Consider the following 5,572-nt stretch of genomic DNA (forward strand, 5'->3'; position numbering starts at 1 on the left):
TGTGTGTGTGTGTGTGTGTGTGTGTGTGTGTGTGTGTGTGTGTGTGTGTGTGTGTATGTATACATATGTGTGTGTATACATACATATAACATTGCTTGCTAATTTATGTAAACGCTACATATTTTGCTTTTTGTCAGTAATCTTCGACTGTAAGACCGAGATCACCAAATGTATCCTTTCTCCATGTTCCGCTTGCGATATTCAGAAAATATTTACCTCGGATGGGAATGTTATCATGCGTTTTGTGTAGGTCCCCACCGCCTGAGTCATTTCTGTCGATATCCATGGTATTGTATTGATATCTTTACTGATTTGGGAAAGAGTTCATATTTTATCGACTTATCTGCTGTTATGTCTGTGCGCCTTTGTGTGTAGTCCATTAATTCAAGTTTGTCCCTGTAAAAAAAAAAATGAACATACAAATATTTAATTGTTGATGTTGCCGTTGTCTCTACTCCTTCATCGTTTTTTATTGTTTTTTTTTTCCATTTTAATTTTTGTTGCTCTCATCATTCTAAATCTGTCTTGTTCCTACCACTTGTTTTCCCAATCTTGCTCATGGTGATTGTGTTGGTGGTGATGGTGACTGTGTTGCTGCGGTTGTTGGTGTTGTTGTTGACTTGATTCTCCTTCGGTTTGTAGGGGTATTAATGTTGGTGTTGTTAGATCAACTGTTGTTGGTGGCCATTTTGTCGTTGTCCTCTCTAATGGATGTTTTCTGGAACCTGTTGCCGGACTCAAAGCTATTAGTGCTTTAACCTTTCCCACTACACATCAGACTAGTTACTGGTGATGTTTGTCAGTGTTAGCAATGACTCTATAGCACGAGCTGGCCTGGAATGGAATGTTGCGACTGTATGAGCTGACCGGAAGGCTGTATCTGTTAATATAAACTTTAGACGGAAGGCGGTGAGCTGGCAGAAACGTTAGCATGCCGGGCGAAATGCTTAGCGGTATTTCGTCCGCCGTTACGTTCTGAGTTCAAATTCCGCCGAGGTCGACTTTACCTTTCATTCTTTCGGGTTCGATAAATTAAGTACCAGTTGAGCACTGGGGTCGATGTAATCGACTTAATCCCTTTGTCTGTCCTTGTTTGTCCCCTCTATGTTTAGCCCCTTGTGGGCAATAAAGAAATAAGAAATAAGTATGCCGGGGGAAATGCTTAGTGGTATTTCGTCTGCCTTTACGCCGTGGTCGAATTTGTCTTTTATCCTTTCGGGATCGATAAACTGAGTACCAGTTGCGTACTGGAGTCGATCTAATTGACTGGCCCCGTTCCCCCAAAATTTCGGGCCTTGTGCCTAGAGTTGAAAAGAATATAAGTTTTACACGGGTCGATTGACACGTTGTGACATTAAGACTAATACAAAAATATTATCAACAGGGATTTCTTTATTTTCACAAGTACCACAACACCAGGAAATTATAACACAATGATTATTTAAGTAATGTTATTACATTTTTTTTTACTTGAAACAACTCTATTTTAACAACACAGCAAAAAAAAAAAAAGAAACATCATTAGGTGTTGAGAGAAAAGTAACCCTAAAACGTATAGTCATGTTGCATAACAAGAAATACAGAAAAAAATTAAAGGTTTAGATTAAAACAAAAAGAAAAAAAAGATTTAAAGAAAGGATACTATGAAAACTGGTTGTCTACGATGTATTTCAAAGCAACTAACAATTCAAACAAACTAGTTACAGAGTGTTAAAATAAAATATATAAAGGATACAAGTTAACGATTTCTTAATGTAATCCAACAGTTGATTCTGCATGAACAACACAACTGAAGTAAGGAAAATATAAAACGTGATGGATTTGCGAATAAATAATTCACAGACGCCATTAACATAAAAAGCCATTAGCTAAATTCGTGTTAAGATAGTTATTGTAAGGCCCATTAAAAAGATAACTAAAAATCGTCATACGGCGAACAAATGAACATAAAACATGTGAAAGAATATCATTTCATTTTACTGTTTGGTGGGGAACTATGCTTTTTTGTTTCATATTACGTATGTTAAACAGGTTATCATTGACGTAACAGTTGTTTTGCACGTTAAGCTTCACTCTTGGATTTTAGTTACACGACTCTGTTTATATATAGCAACTGTATATATTTGTTATTGAGATTTAGCTCCCGATCGAGCAATCACTGGCATTCCAAATGAGAAAGTCAATCCTATTTTAGGTATATCTTCGATATCTTATCTAATGACTTCTTCCAATATATATTTCAAGATCCTATTGAGTTACTTGACGAATATTTGGCAGCTATTTCTTGAAAAATTGAGCAAATAAATTTGAACAGATTAATTGAAATTCCTTGGATATACTCGTAATTTACATTCCAAATCTTCTGAATTTGCGATAAAATCTACTCATCGCTGATGAGCTCATATTAAGGCCAGAATAAAACCTGATTTGTTTTTCGTGTTTGAGAAAATAATTATAATCATTTTGTAAAAAGAAACTATAAATATATATTTCATCTGAAAATAATTATTTCTCTTTAGCTCATTTAATTCCATTCCAAAATGTATGTTAATATTCATCTACTGAAATAACAAGCCAGGGTGACGAAAATACATTTTTTGTCTGACCTGCAAAAATCCGTAAAATATCAAAGCAAAATAAGAAGTGAAGATTAATAAATATTAAATATATGATATCAGAAACATTCACAATATGCACTCTTTAAGGACATCTACGTTATTATATGTTCTGTAAGAGAGATGGCTTGCAGCAACACCAGCAATATTGAAATGCAAGTATATGAACAAATAAAATATATCAAAGTCGACCGATATTTCGAAGTGGTAGAGGAAAAGTATCCGAATGTTTGCCTTTGATGTGGAAACAACTAGAGAATTAATAACCAATGTATCCTTGTCTACATGGGAAAAACAAATTTATATCACAGAAATAGATGTTGGTAAATTTAACAATAAGGAAGTACGGGACATTTAAACGGCTGTCTCAGTATGTCAAGAAGGGTGAGCAAAATTCCGTTAGATCACACAATCATAAAAGTACAGTTGTGCATTGCTAAAATTTGGGTTCTCCTGTTTTCAGCGACAGATGAAGTTTCTCCAACGTCTTACTGATTAGTCTATACAGACAATTCGCTTAAATGATCAAATATTTGTGCTATACGTATAGATGTCGAATGGATGTTTAATAAAATTATTCCGCAATACAATAACAACCATAACAACAACCCAACACACGTCCATCATCAGCTACGCCACTGATATCGTTATGGGTTCGTCACCTGGGAACTACCATTCAATACGGCGATGTCAACAGCACTAAAATAAGTGTTGTTTAGGAACGAACATGCCTTAGATATCACCACTTTCATTCAATCTTAATTGTAAGAAAGATTAAACACTAACGTTATTTAATTAAACTACAATACATCAAGGAAAGTACATTTACAAAACAATATCAGTAAATTAATAAATTATAGAAATAAATTATAGAAATAAATTATAGAATTTACTATAAGTAAACCTATAACTAACTTCTAAATTATCTAACTGCATAGCAACCGACCCTGTTCACTTGATCCATGAAATCGACGCTGCCTGAACAGGTAACTGTGTGTCGCATTTCAGATGTGGAAGTGATCAGAGAATAAGTAAGATTAAGTGTTTTTTTTTCTCAAAACATCATGAACCGCCCGGTCTAGGAACCGAAATCAAGATCTAGAGAACGTGAAAGTAACACACTTGCTATTAGTCCATGCACTTTCACAGTGATTATGTGTTACTGCGATACTGTGATCCTGCAAATATTCTATTAGAGCCAAAATGTTGTAGGTCACGGCTGCAAAGCTTTTAACCGTTGATTCGAGATAGCTGTATGACAAGGACAAGCACAAACAGTAGAGATATTGCTATATGTTGAGATATTCTACGTAATGTACTCTTCATTGTACAATAACCGTATAAAGTATATGTTAGTGGCAGAAATGCATTTGAACTCAAAAATGTGTGCTGCCAAGACTTACACAACAGTAAGGACCGCCACAAATGAGAACAAGAACGACATGTAATAATCGTATATGAATACTGATTTCATATTTTGACATAAGGTCAACCTCATATATTAATTGTAAACGTGTCCAATGCGATGATCTGACAGAACCGTCAGCATACCAGACTTCGCTAATATAATCTACCAAGAAGGAGAGACAAGATTTGGACAACTACCTAGTAATGGCTGCTGGAGCCTACCAGCGAGTATTTAAAGGGAAATTTGGCAGGATGGTCAGTTGCCCGCTGACACTCATTGACGCTGAATCGAAGAGACCTGGGAACAGAAAGAAAAAGGGGAAAGAAGATATGCACTCCAACCCAGAGCTGAAGACACCTCCGAAAGGGAGGGGGGACCACGTGGAAAACGGTAGAGGAGTAGGGGCCGAAACCGGACGTGGTTCCTCCTGATGATGTATTTAGCCACTGCATCCTATAAAGTAGCTGTTGAGGTAGCAACCCATGAAACGAAGTTGGAATTCTTCTTTAGTAGGTCTGCCAACCACTTTGATGCTAGTTGCGTTGGGAGTAAACGATTGCATATTTTTTTCAGTAAGTACAGATCAAATCTTAGCGAACGATATTATGAGCAAATGTTATCTCTACAGAATTATTGTAACTACGTTTAATGTACTTTGTAGTAGGGTAAAGTTGCGTAACGAAATGCGGTATCCCTAAAGGTCATCAATATGAGCAAATGCATTCAAAACGTAACTACCGTGTCATTCTAACGTTATCTAGGTTTATTTTATTGAATAGTAGATTCTCTTTAAAGCTGTTGGCAGACATGTTATGGAGATTTTACTACTATTTATAGTATGTCGAGATTCTTCCTGGGGTCAACAAGTTCCCCCGGTGATAACATTTTGGGAGTGCCAAAACTTCTTTAAAAATTGGAAAATGATACTAGTGAATCTTCCGCATGTACAAAGCCATCGAAAATAATTGTTTATTAAAAACAAGAAAATATGTTTTATGTAAGAAAAAGAAAACACAAAAAAAACAAGAAAAATACAAAACAAATTTGAAAGCAGAACTCAAAAATGAAAATATGAAACGGAAGACACCTTTCCCAACTCTCTAAAGATAATGCCAAACTTCACCACTTCGTTCTCCATTCAGATTAAATTTATTTCGGTAGAGATGTGCGAAAGACCTCACAGAAATTTATCAATAACAACAACAATAATAATAATAATAATAATAATAATAATAATAATAATAATAATAATAATTGTAATAATAAAATAGGTAAACCAGCGTTATTCGGTGGAAGATTTGCTACATTTAGTGGTGTGTTTATTGTCTAGAATTTCACACATTCAGGCGTTAATAAGTTAGACGTCCTGGTGCAGAATTAATGTGATAGCGACCTAAATCTGTGAACGGGTCACGGTTCCTGGCTGTTGTTGTATCACTGAGTTTGTTAATATCTTTCGAAAACGTCTGAACAATACAAAATGTTCTCCAATATACTACTTATTTATATATATATATATATATATATATATATATATATATATATATAT

This window comes from Octopus bimaculoides, chromosome 6, assembly GCF_001194135.2.
Source record: "Octopus bimaculoides isolate UCB-OBI-ISO-001 chromosome 6, ASM119413v2, whole genome shotgun sequence".
NCBI lineage: Eukaryota > Metazoa > Mollusca > Cephalopoda > Octopoda > Octopodidae > Octopus > Octopus bimaculoides.